Here is a 13926-nt window from a genome sequence, read left to right as displayed (position 1 = left end):
AGATTAAAACATCTCTATTTATGTCGCAGGCTCATTCTGTTCCAAGCCACTAACCAGTGTAACTCATCATAGGCATAAGTTCCCTTACGGCCAGCGTGTGTGTGTGGTGTTTTCGGAGGTAATTTAAGTGAGGTGAATTTCCTTCAGGGTGCGATATCAGTGAGCCCGCACAGAATCCCACCAGATGGTCAAAGTCCAAACACCCTCCCTGCCTGTCATCCAAAACGAATGGGTCATTGCGGCTTTTTCACCTCCCAAATGGTGCCACTGCAAGAAAAATCGGCTCCGGTATCCTCATACCACCAACAGTAACAGACCTGCCAAAATCCCTTTCCTTAGCCTTAAAGCGCTGCTCTAGGCCCTCCCAAGCCCTCCACGCTGCAGACAGGAGACCAGAGGGAGCAAGGTCGGTGAAGACAAAGTGCCCTGCGGCTGATGACGATAAAGAACGGAGAGAAAAGAAAAAAAACAGGGTGTTTTATTTTTATTTTTTATATATATCCTTTGTCTGTCTGGGGTCACAATGGGCAGGTCACAGTTTCCATTATAATACCAATTCCAGGGGTATTAATGAACAGCGCCTTTTTGTGAAGCGGAGTCTGAGATTGATCGGACCTGGTATGTCGGCGCGTCCGCACGAGCGCTACGAATCCATTTCACCGGAGCTCTCTCCCTTCTTTGACTCCCCCCTAGCCCTCACCCACCCACCCCTTCCCCTCTCAGGTGAGGCGGTACTCCGAAAAAACTCATTTTAGAGTCAGCCCCTGAGCCGTGTCCTTGGAAGGCCCCGGGTCTCTGTCATTACTGTTGGGGTCTCTGTGGCTGATCCATAGGCCTATGTGTGCCACTATGGGACTGTGTTGTTCAATTCTGGCAGAGCCACGATTCGCTAGTCTGTGCTCTTTGTCGCATTATTTTGTGATTCGGTCTGTGTTGTGTTCCACGGACCTTACTGAGCTTCTGTTGTTGCGTTTGTGTTTTTCACTGTTTGGAAGACGTCTCACTGTCCTAATACAACCTGGAAGTCCTTGTGTACTTTACAACAATACACTGTTGAGGCTGGTATGTGGAGATATAAATGGAGCTGTCACGCTTGTTTTCCCTCCACTCTGCTATGCACAAATGTACTGATGTACACTATTCTGACTCAACACTGCTGGGTTAATATTATGCAAGCCTGGGAGAAACGGAGAGAGAGGCTATGGAGCCATCTCTTACACAGTCCATAGAGGATACTGTATAAGTAATGTAATATACAGTGCTGAGAAAAACGGATGTGAACCGATACATAGTTTTCCCATTTTCTTACTTGCGAGCCTGAAATTGAAAAGCGTTAGGATTCGTTTGAACTGGTCTACACAGTCTACTCCACTACATTGCAAAGCGAATTATTATTTTTTGTTTTTTTGTTTTAATGTATAGAATTAATTTCAAATGAATGACCAAAATGTGAACAAAGCACTTAAGTGACCATACCGAGCTTCACAAAAGGGATTTTGGCACTACATCTGTGGGCAGAAATAGTCGGTTCACATGAGTTATTCATAAACATTAATCTCTCTGAAAGGTTCATGTCGATTATCAAGAAGTGGAGACCGTGTAGTAGATTAGGCCATTCCTCCCGAGTGAACAGCCGGAGGAGAAGACAACATCGTAGGTGTGCCGTCTGGAGGCCAATGGTGACTTTGAAAGAGCCACTGACCTCAAATATGAACATGCCAGACTAAAACCATTATTGAAAAAGAAAGACTTCCCACACATCATTTGCGTACTGCTGCTTACGTTTTTATTTCATACGTTTTTTTGTCTAAAAGCAAAGCTTTGAAATCAGGCAAATCGAATGTGCATCACCCAGTTAGCATCATCCCTAGCTTCCAGCATCATGATATGGGGATCTTGGTGTCTATGGGGATCTTGGTGTCTATGGGGATCTTGTTATCTATGGGGATGTGTTATGGAGGGACTGAGGAGTTGTCATGGGATTCTTGTTATCTATGGGGATGGTTGTTATCTATGAGTTAGGGTTAGGGTTGTTATCTACGGGTTAGGGTTAGGGTTGTTATCTATGGGTTAGGGTTAGGGTTGTTATCTATGGGTTAGAGTTGTTATCTATGAGTTAGGGTTAGGGTTGTTATCTATGGGTTAGAGTTGTTAGTTTTTTACAAAAACTCAACACCGTGTATACAATCAATCAACAATCAACAATCAAACAATCAGACATTTTAGACATTTCAGACAATCAGACATTACATTCAACAACAACCAACATTTACATTCAACTAACTAAAGTGTTCAGTGTTCAGTGTAGTGTTCAGTGTTCAGTGTAGTGTTCAGTGTTCAGTGTTCAGTGTTCATTGTCCAGGTTCCAGTGTCGGTAGGAGGCAAGGGTTAAAAACCTGTAGCTGTGCATCCAGGAAAATTCCCCTGCAGCCCTCTAGTCGTAGAGCGACTACTGTCCAGTTTGCCCACCAGTGCACCAGTGCCCTCCCCCACCTCCCTCCCCCAAGGGACCCAAAACACCCGACTCACCCGACCCGCCCCACCACCGGCGCACCCGGCCCAGCCCACCAGGCTCAGACTACCGTAGCCCTTCACGAGGCTAGCCGGACCAGGCGCCCCAGCGGCGGAGCAGATCAAGCACGCAGGCCGGCTGGAGGTCCCCAAGGAGAGGCAGCACGGCAGGCAAGCAGGGGCGAAAAACTTGTACACAGCTTATCCAGGAAAAAGCTCCCTGCCTCTTCTCAGCTTGTTCCGGGCTGGGGGTTGGGGGTTGGCCATCTTTCTGGTAGGTGATCCCCAGCAGTGATCCCGAGCAGCTTAATGTTTTCCGTCTTTACAGGGAAGGAGGTAGCCAGGTTCTCCTGCCAGTGCTGCGACAGAAACAGCTCACACTTACCCCAATGATCAGGGCGCCAGTGGCTGCACAGTAGTCCTCTACCACTTTCGTTGCTGTGGAAATGGAGCGACTATCTGTGCCGACGATGGTGATGTCGTCCATGTACGCCACCACCTTGAGCCTCTCCCCCCGCGCCCCTGGTAGAGGGTAGCCCATGATGTTGGGGGAGCTCCTGATCTTCCGTAGGAACGGCTCCAGGTAGATGACGTACAGCAGAGGGGCCAAGGGGCATCCCTGTCGTACTCCAGCTTTGATGGGGAAGGGGTCTGTCAGCTGGTTGTTGATCCGAACTCTGCTCGTGATGTTATTGTAGCAGAGTTCGGTCCAGTTGAGCAGATGCTGGGGGCAGTTCATGCCTCTTAGCACCCTCTGCAGGAAATCATGGCTAACCCTGTCAAAGGCCTTCTCCTGATCCAGGCTGAGAAGGCCTAAAGGGGACCTCTGCTCCTGGGAGTGCAGAATGAGGTCTCTCACCAGGAGCAGGTTGTCGTTGATGGACCTACCGGGGACGCTACAGGTTTGGTCAGGGGCTATAACTGAAGGGAGGAGGGTTTGAAAACGTTGGGTGAGGGCTTTTGTCATTATTTTATAGTCCACTGGGAGGAGATTGATGGGGCGCCAGTTCCGGAGGTCCTTGAGGTCCCCTTTCTTGGGGATCAGTGTGACCGTACTCTGTCGCATGGACTCTCCAAGCCTCCCTTCCCTGTAGACGGCTTTGAAGACCTCCACCAAGTCCTCCTTCAGGAGATCCCAGAGAGTCTTGTAGAACTCTGCTGGGATCCCATCCGGTCCAGGAGCCTTGTGTGTATTCAAGGAGTGCACGGCCCGGGTGAGCTCCTCCGTGGTCAGCTCTGGGTTCTCACTCTCACCACCCTCGGGGACCCGGTCCAGACCATCCAGGAAGGTGGCCATGAGAGTCTCGTCGGTTGTCTTGATGTTGTAGAGACTCTCGTAAAACTATCTTGCCACCCCCGGGATGTTGCCTCTGTCTGACACGGTGTCCCCGTTGGTGTCGTATAGGGACAGGATAGGCTTGTGTTTTGACCGTGCCTTCCGGAAGAAGTGGCGTGTGCATTTCTCCTCCTCCTCCAGGCCCTGGAGTTTTTCCCTGAACTGTTTCTTTTGTTGTTGCTCCCGGTAGAGGGTGGCAAGGTGTTGTTTGGTCTCGGACAGTTCTCGGGCCACATCCAGACCACCCAGCTGCAGGAGACTCAGGCGTTGGAGGGCCGCGTTGTGATGTTGAAACCTGGCCCTCTGTTCTGCCGCTTTCCTCCTTCCGACTGACCCGAAGTAGCCCTTTGTCCTGGCCTTAACCATCTCCCACCACTCTATCGGGGAGTCGAACAGTTCTTTTAGGGTCCTCCACTCCAGGTAGCGCCTGGAGAAGGAATGCACCACTGTTGGGTCCTGAAGGATCGATGTATTCATCCTCCAGGTTCCCCTACCCGCTCTTGTTTGGCCGTCCCATTCCAGGGACACGGTCAACATCCTGTGGTCCGAGAAGTGGGCCGCCTGACTGGTCAGGGTTCCCATCCTCAGACCTGGCGAGAGCAAGAACATGTCTATCCTGGAGGAAGACATCCCGGAGGAACTCACCCTTGTGTGTGTCGGCGGGGAGGTGCCACCGGCGTCTACCAGTTGGAAGTCGTCTATGATGGATTGGAGTTCTGTAGTGGATCGGTCTCTCCTGGGCCTGCTGCGGTCCTCATCCCGGAGGGCACAGTTGAAGTCTCCCCCCACTAAGACTGGTGTGGGAATGAGGAGGAGAGACCGAAGTTTCTTGAAAAGGGAGACTCTCTCGGCCACGTTGGTTGGGCCGTACACATTGATGACCCTCAGCGACGAACCCTGGATCTCTAGGTCCAGAACCAGGATTCGCCCGCTCTCTACAACCTCCCCCTTTTTGGTCTGAAGAAAGGGGTTGGCCACCAATATGCCGACCCCATCAGCTCTTGCGATGTTTGAGCCTGACCAGAGAGAGTCCCCCCGTGTCCATTCCTCCTCCAGGGTGGCGTCCATCTCCTTGAATGGGATGGCGCACTCCTGGAGGATATATATATCTGACAGATGTTGGGTGATGTACTGGTAGACGACTTCCCGTTTGTCTTGTTGCCGGAGGCTTCTGGTGTTAAGAGTTGAAACCGTTATTGTCATGGTTGTTGGTGTTGGCTTGATACAGTTTTTGCTAGGTTGTTACAGATGTAGATGAGGCCCTCCAATGGGTCGTTGGGGGCCAGATAGTGTGGCACCTCCCCTTGGCTGCTCATGGTGTGGGGGTTGTCTCCCCACTGACTGCCTGGTGGCCCCCTCATCTGTGTGGTTGATGAAGTGATTTTCGGTGGCCCGGACGGTCCGGTGAGCATGGACTGGGGGTGGCTGGTGGGCTGTGCAGGGTCAGGAGCATGTGATGACTGGAGAGAGGAGGGGGGGGGGGAGCCGGCTTACCTGTATGGGGTTTGGGTTCTGGAGTAGTCTTTTTGTCTGTTTTTTTACGGATTGCCTTTTTCTGTGGTCTTTTGCGTTTGGGTTTAGCCAAGTTCCTGTCATTTTCACTGTCTGATTGGAAGGGGAGGTGGATCTGCAGGGTGCTGCTGGTGGCTATCTCAATAGAGGCCGGCTCCCCCTTCATGGTGTTTTTGAGAGGGGTGGAGGTGGTAATGGGATTTAGGAGGGGGGGGTGGTGAGGTTGTCTAAAGGGGGTGCTTGGACGGTTGGTTCCTCTCCTTCGCTCGAGCTCAGATCATCCCCCCCGTCGCTCGAGCTCCGGTCCTCCTCCGTCTCTCCCTTCTCTTCCTCCATGTTGGGTGTGGGTTGGGGTGGGGGTGGGGGTTGGGGTGGTGGTTGGGTGGTGTTGTTATATTCCCTATTGGCCCGGGCTCTACCTGCATATGATCTTGGGCAGTCACGGAAGAGATGCCCCTGTATCCCGCACAGGTTACAAGGTCTGGTCGTGGTGCACTCCGACGTCGGGTGGTCTTGGCGGCATATTTTACATACCACGGCCCTGCAGGCCGCTGCCAGATGGCCCAGTTGGCCGCAGTTCCTGCAGAGCCTCGGCATACCGTAGTAGTAGACAGAGCCCCTTTTGTTCCCCAGGTTGATGGTGCTGGGGATATGCTGGACTCCGCCTATCCCCGCCGGGTCCGGACGGAGTTGCACCAGCCATTTCTTGGCCCCGTCCACACTCCGTCTTCATCCAGGACCATCCGGGCCCCCGATTTGAGGGTGGCATGACGGTGTAGCCACACCTCAATGTCATATTCCTGAATCACCTCATTGTGGAATTTAATTGTGACAACTTTTGATTCTATATCCGTTAATGGGTGGGCTGTAAACCGGTTAAGTGGGGGGTTGTGTTCATTTATTCTATGAAAGTTCCAGAATTTTTCTAACAGATGGGGGGTTTTAAAGCTTACTTCAAAACATTCATTGGGCCCAGGGGGCTTCACCAGGCAGTTTAAGTCAGACGGCACAAAGCCCATACCTCTCTGTAGAACCGCCCTGCTGAATTCCAGGCGGGTCATTGTTGTTACTGGTCTGGCAGTCTTCTGTTGAGGGGCTCCATCCCTGGCAGCCTCCTCCGTTGGGTTGAGCGTCAACCTGACGGCGTTGTAGCGCCGCATTGCTCCGGGGTTCATCGTTGGAGTGGGATGGGGTGGGGGGAGATGAGGGAGGAAGGAGGGAGAGGAATAGGGTTAGGGGGAGGTTGTAGATGATTGAGGGGGGGGGGGGGAATAGGGTACTTGCCGTTGAGTTAGGGATGTTGTTCCTCTCAGGTCCTCACGGCAGATTTTGGACTCTGGCTTGGGTCTGGAACTGGGTTCCCGTCTGGGGACAAAAGAGGGACACCTGAGAGCGAGTGGGGACACCAGGTGGCCAAAGACCTACGGTCTTCAAAGCACTCCCCTTTGTCCCTCTCGCTCCTAGCTTAGATGTTATAGTTGTCCTCCCTCCTGGTCTGGTTGGGGTCCACTGGCTCAGCTGGGTCGGCTGGTGGGTGTTGGGCCCTCTCTCACCTCTGGCGTGCTCTGTAGCCAAAGGGTTGCCTAGGGGCCTGACTCGTGCTGCGGTGGTGGGTAAGCCACCTACTGGAAGAGTCAAGGTCTTCGACAGCCCCCCGGGGAGAGGAAACTGCTCAGGGGCCGAACTCGTGCTCCGGCGGCGGTCAAGCCACCCACCGGAAGAGTCGCAGTCTTTAGCCGATCCCCTCGGTATCCGGCCTTGTCCGCTCGGAGAGAGGAAACCGCCCAGGGGCCGAACTCGTGCTCCAGTGGCGGGCAGGCCACCTACTGGAAGAGTCGCGGTCTTTGGAAGCTCCTCTCGGGGTCCGGCCTTTTCCGCTCTTTGGAGGGGGGCTGCCCATCTATGGGTTAGGGTTGTTATCTATGGGTTAGGGTTAGGGTTGTTATCTATGGGTTAGGGTTGTTATCTATGGTTTAGGGTTGTTATCTTTGGGTTAGGGTTGTTATCTATGGGTTAGAGTTGTTATCTATGGGTTAGGGTTGTTATCTATGGGTTAGGGTTGTTATCTATGGGTTAGAGTTAGGGTTGTTATCTTTGGGTTAGGGTTGTTATCTATGGGTTAGAGTTAGGGTTGTTATCTTTGGGTTAGGGTTGTTATCTATGGGTTAGAGTTAGGGTTGTTATCTATGGGTTAGAGTTAGGGTTGTTATCTATGGGTTAGGGTTGTTATCTATGGGTTAGGGTTGTTATCTTTGGGTTAGGGTTAGGGTTGTTATCTATGGGTTAGGGTTGTTATCTATGGGTTAGGGTTGTTATCTATGGGGATGCTTGTTATCAGGGACTGAGGAGTTGTTATGGACAGGGACTCTGAGGAGTTCAGGATCAAGAGGAAAATTAAAGCAGAGACAAAGTCTAAGGGCTGAGCTTGCCCTAACTCTAACCTCTGACCTCTGATAGACCCTAACCCTAACCTCTGAGAGAGTATATATAGAGAGAACTATTGGGGTAGAAATCCACCCTTCAGGTTGAAAGAAGTCCAAAGCTACACTGGAATGGCTCAAGACAAAGAGAGTGAATGACTGTGAGTGTCCCATTTACAACCAACTTGATTGTAGTGCAGAGATCTTAACATCAGTGCGACAGGATGGGCGGATTATATGTGGCGCACGGAGTGGGAGGCAAACACCTCCAAACTCTGTGACCACATCCCAGTCGCCGGCCCTGAGCCCCTCGGGATGGACTTGCCAAGGCTATCCTGGGTAAGGCTCAATCGTCTCTGGACCGGCGTCTGGCGTTTCCACTCATCAATGCACAGATGGGGCTTTGCCCCAAATGCGTCGTGCGAGTGTGGCGAAGAGGACCAAACCGCAGACCATGTTATCCTGGATTGCCCAGTGTACCACCCACCCAACGGGATGCATGTCGGTATTAGATGACGAGACGATGACGTGGCTTCTGGAGGGGTGTCCAGAAATATAGCCCGGTTGAGCCCCTCAACCAGGTCTCGGGGTGGTAAAAGGGTAGCCCCTCGGCCCCGAGCCTGGTGGAGTGGAGAGGAAACAACAACCCATACGCCGAACCAACTTGATAAAGCTTCTGCAATTTACCAAGAAGAACGGGTGAATTGTGTAGTCTCTACTGTAATGTTGGTATAGAGACAAAAAGTCTCAAAACTGTAAGTGCTCACAAAGGAGCTTTCAACAAGTCCTGACTTAGGGTCTTTACATACATCTTAATTTGTCATTTCAAATGTTTGGTCCAAAAATGTCTTTCACTTGGAAAGTGTGGACGATGTTGTCAGAATTAACTGGGGAAAACATGGCAAAAACAAAACAATCAATCAAATGCATTTTCATTTCAGCCCCCCCCCCCCCCCCCCCCCCCCCCCCCGCCTCCCAAGACAAATGCAGGGGTTCACATACTTTTCCTCAACACTGTACTAAACCATCACAACATGGCTTCTATTAAGCTATGAAATGAATGAGCCTAAGAAGGGAAAAGAAGAGTTGTTTGTTTCTGAAACCCTGACTACACAGACAGGCTCTAAACAGTCAATGTGTCAATGCTGAGACTTGTGTCCTCTTTGTTCAGAGACGGAAACTTTATAATGAGGGAGAGGGTCGGGAGTGGAAGACAGGAGAAAAGAGAAGAGGACAGGAAAAAAGGAGAACAGAGGAGAGGGTAAACCGGTACACATACAGGGCAACCTGAGAGACAGAACACTACTGCCCCCCTCTGGCTGAGGTCAGAATTGCTATGAAGCAACAGGACATGTGATACCACACTCAAATCTAGCAGAACTTACAAAACACGAACACTCACTTCTATCAGCATACAACTTGTTTTGTGTAACTCCTACCCTCCTCTCTACTCCGCCTCCTCCTCCTTTCTTTTCTACTTTGTTCCTCTCTCCCCTCACGTTCTATCTATCAAACCAACACAATGTCAATGCACTCACACTAACCTTGGGATGTGCAAAACCACTTTTGTTATGTGGCTACTCAAATTGAAAACCAGTCTTTTAATGCAACATTCTTTTAGCCTTCCATCCTTCTGTCAATAGGTCTCCAGTACAGTAGGCCTATCTCACACCTGAGGCAATGTTGTCTCCTAGCAACCACAGCAAGGCAGGAAAGGTACAGCTCTGACCGAAAAGGAAGAAGACTGAGCAAGTCCAATAATTGATTTTCTTGTTTGTTTTATGGTGAAATAGTTGTGTCTATCGATCTTATGTCAAATTATGACACATACAATCTTGATACTGTATAAGGTGGATCTTTATGTGGTTGCACCTCCAACTACCATCCTGACTTCTGCTTTGTATTTTTTATCATTAATGTTTTGCTAAAATGTGTTTGCTGGCAGGGATAGGCTTACTACTCTCACAACATAAATTGGTTCAATAATGGAACATCTGATAGCATACAGTCCTCTACTTCCTCTAGCATACAGTCCTCTGCTGCCCAACTACAACAACTACAAAAAAAAAACTATTCCCCATCCGACTGTGGATGTACAACTTGCTATGTGTGGCCCAAACAAACAGATGGATGAATTTGTCAGCACAAAAAAGTATTACTGAATAGAAATCACAACTCCCTCATTCATTCAATCATTCATTTATTCATTTTTGTTTCATTTTTGTTCTACAGAAACATGCCTTCTATCTATAATAATAATAATAACAATAATAATAATAATAATAATAATATTAATAATACATTTTGTCCACTCAAATCATTGAATCTCTATCCAGCTCTATCCCCCTCTTCCTGTGTGGACACAAAGGAGTCTTCTGCCTTCGTCTTGGCTGGGCTTCTGTCGACGATAAGCCCAAACAGCATCTGCCCTTTCCTAACACAGTTTTACAATCATGAGAGCATTACTTAAAGTGGCATTACCTCTCTGTTGTTAGTTCAACACTGAGATAGCTAGGTGTTTTCACTTCCCTGTTTTACCTCATGCAGATGGTGGGACATGTGAGATTTGTATAAATAGCTAGCATGCTAAGCCTCACTAGCACACAACACTCAACACTACACAGTACACAGTAACCAGAGGAGCAGAAAAGCATTGCCGTAGAGGTTCATCTACAGTACATTATCCTTGGCACACGTATCCTTGGCACACCGAAGGGCATTATTGGATAACTAGCAAGAAACAACTTCAATATGCAATTTAGAAGATGCTTTTATCAACAGCGACCTACAGCACAGTGAGGGCATGCATTGTGTGTTGATATGACCCCGGTGGGAATCAAACCCATCCCATAATATTCTACCGACCTTAGCACCCTGTGTTCTGACCATATTTACTTATTGTGTTCCAAAACTAAATGTGAGCATGAACTATAAAAAGGTTTTGTGCTTATATAACCCAACTCACTGTCAAATGTCAACAGTGCAAAGTCAGTCTGCTGGCAAAACGTGCAGGCAGCAATAACAGTACAATGCCACCATAACATGCTCATCTGCACGTGACTATAGAGTGTCATCTGCCCTGCCCTACCCTACCCTACCCTGCCCTGCCCTGCCCTACCCTGCCCTACCCACCCTACCCTGCCCACCCTGCCCTACCCTACCCTACCCTGCCCACCCTACCCTACCCTGCCCTACCCACCCTACCCTGCCCTACCCACCCTACCCTGCCCTACCCCCTACCTATCCTACCCTGCCCTACGCCCTACCCTAGCCCCTATCTATCCTACTCTACCCTACCTACCTTACCCCCTACCTACCCTACCCTCCCCTACCCTGCCCTACCCACCCTACCCTACCTACCTACCCTACCCTACCTACCCTTCTCTACCCTACCCTACACTACCCTCCCCTGCCCTACTCTACCTTACCTACCCTACCGTAGCCCCTACCTACCCTACCCTACCCTCCCCTACCTACTCTACCTTCCCCTACCCCCTACCCTACCTACCCTACCCCTTACCTACCCTACCCTATCTACCCTACCCCCTACCTACCCTACCTACCCTCTCCTACCCTACCCTCTCTTACCCTCTACCTACCCTACCCGCTACCTACCCTACCCCCTACCTTCCCTACCCTACCCCCTACCTACCCTACCCTCTCCTACCCCCTACCCTACCTACCCTACCCCCTACCTAACTTACCTACCCTACCCTCTCCTACCCTACCAACTACCTACCCTACCCTCTCCTACCCTAGCTACCCTACCCTAGCCCCTATCTACCCTACTCTACCCTACCTACCCTCCCCTACCCTACCCTACCCCCTACCTACCCTACCCTCTCCTACCCCCTACCCTACCTACCCTACCCCCTACCTAACTTACCTACCCTACCCTCTCCTACCCTACCAACTACCTACCCTACCCTCTCCTACCCTAGCTACCCTACCCTAGCCCCTATCTACCCTACTCTACCCTACCTACCCTCCCCTACCCTACCCTACCCCCTACCTACCCTACCCTACACTTGGAGCCCACTGCCAGTCTTTTGCAGCCCACTGCCAGTTTGTGTTGTCTGATCCGTGCATGCACACGTTGTTACATATGTTACTACTACTGTGCGCACATATCCAGTAAGTGACTGGCCAATTACAGGCTATGTAATTACACAGATGTATTTATCTTTTGGTTTGTCAGATGGTTGAGTCAAGTGAATGCAGGTTAAGATTCATTCTTTTGTCTTGTGAGAATGTGCGTGCCATGATGTGTGCGGTTGTGTCGCTAAAATGCCAAAGAGTGTGTTTATATATATTCTTACTTCAGCATACAATTGTATGACAGAGGCAGGCTCTCAGACTTCTGCTAAGTGCACCACTGCACCCCTGAAAGCCCTTTTAAAGCAGTGTCACAGTATACATTGCATTACAGAGGTCTCCTCATTCCCCAGTCCCCTTCTAACACACTCGCACTCACAGACACACACACACACACACACACACACACACACACACACACACATAAAGAGCGACTCACTCAACCTCGTGACATGCATATTTTATAGACAACCTTTCACTGTGATCCCAGCTCCGAACCCCAAGGGACTCACATCGACTAGGCAAACATTTTCTTCAAGGCTGCCAAGAAGTCAGCAAGATATGCGATAAGGTTCTATTGATGTTAATCCTGCCATTTTACCATAGATGGATTATGTTAGCGTCACTCCACAATAATCAGCTATTGAACAATACAAAAATTCAGATTTAAAAATCACTTTGGAGCATAGCTGCCAAGTCTCACGCAATCGCCGTGAGACTCACGCATTTCAACCAGTTCTCACGCTCTCACGCCGCATCTCTATTTCTCACGGCGAGAAATAACAATTGTTTTACGGGACTTTTATTTTTGAAATTCCTTGAAAGAAAGCTACCAGACATGAGTTTCGTGGCATCTTTCTGCACGCATGTTAACTTGAGTCTGCAATCGAAGCGGCAGTCGAGCGCTATGGAAGAACCTGTGTTCACGCGAGCTGCAAGAACGTAGCAAGCAGTGGTTGCCAGATTGGGCTACTTTTGGTCACACTGGACCTGGCAACCACTGCTTGCTACGTTCTTGCAGCTCGCGTGAACACATACATGACACATACATGAATCCTTTGAGATATTCCAGAACTTGTTGGACTCATACAATATGTTTGCCCTCTATTTTAGCAATACACTTTCTTTACATATTGGAAAGTTACAGTAACTTTTAGTTCGGGTGGGATTGAGGGGTAGTGGGATTTAGGTTGATTTGTGGGATTGAGGGGTAGTGGTGGCCTAGTGGATAGTGAGTTGACCTGATGACCAGAAGATCATGAGTTCAGATCTCACCTGGGAACACTACCCAGTGTGTGCCCTTGAGTAAGGCACTTAGCCCTAAGTTACTCCTGGGAAACTGTCCATGTAATCTCTAATTGTAAGATACTTTGGATAAAAGTGCCTGCTAATGGTAAAAATGTTCATGTACATTGTGGACTGCTCAAAAAGGGTGTTGAGACACTGTGCTTTAAATACAGGACATAATCTACGCTTCACCTGTATCAATACTCTTCATCATCTTTTCTTTCTCAGTCAATATAATACCACTTTAGTTCTTCACCCTCTGAAAATCCTAATTTAAAAGCCTATTGATCATTTCAGTTGTGAGTTGAGGTACAGCATAATATATTATTATGTCATGAAGGAAGTATTGGGACAGTTTTGGTTGGGAAATGTCACTCAAAAAGAGGGTTGGTATTTCCAAAGACATCTGCTATTAAATATTGACCCTGAGATGTCCTTCAGATGCCAATGAAGGAATATTGAGCGATGGTTTTATTGTGCAACTATGAAACTGTTGATAATATTGATTTCCAGGGAGTTCTAATAGAAGGAAGGCAAGTTTATAATTTGGAAAGGTTTTGTCACCTCTGGACATCCCAAAGCTGGGTGTGATAGATATAGAAGGATACCAACAAAACATCACAAAGGAAACATCACTCTGTTCATTCTGGACTACCTTTTACTTTTCTTCCCATTCTAGGAATACTTCCGGGTAAATCTCTAAAGGTTAGTCTATCTAATCCAGTTTCATCCATCCGCTTTGTCCAATCGCTGTAGCTTTCATTA

The sequence above is a fragment of the Nansenia antarctica genome (genome assembly GCF_963989245.1).
Source record: "Nansenia antarctica genome assembly, chromosome: 4".
Classification (NCBI taxonomy): domain Eukaryota; kingdom Metazoa; phylum Chordata; class Actinopteri; order Argentiniformes; family Microstomatidae; genus Nansenia; species Nansenia antarctica.
The sequence above is the reverse complement of the archived record's forward strand: the minus strand, read 5'-3'. Positions refer to the sequence as shown.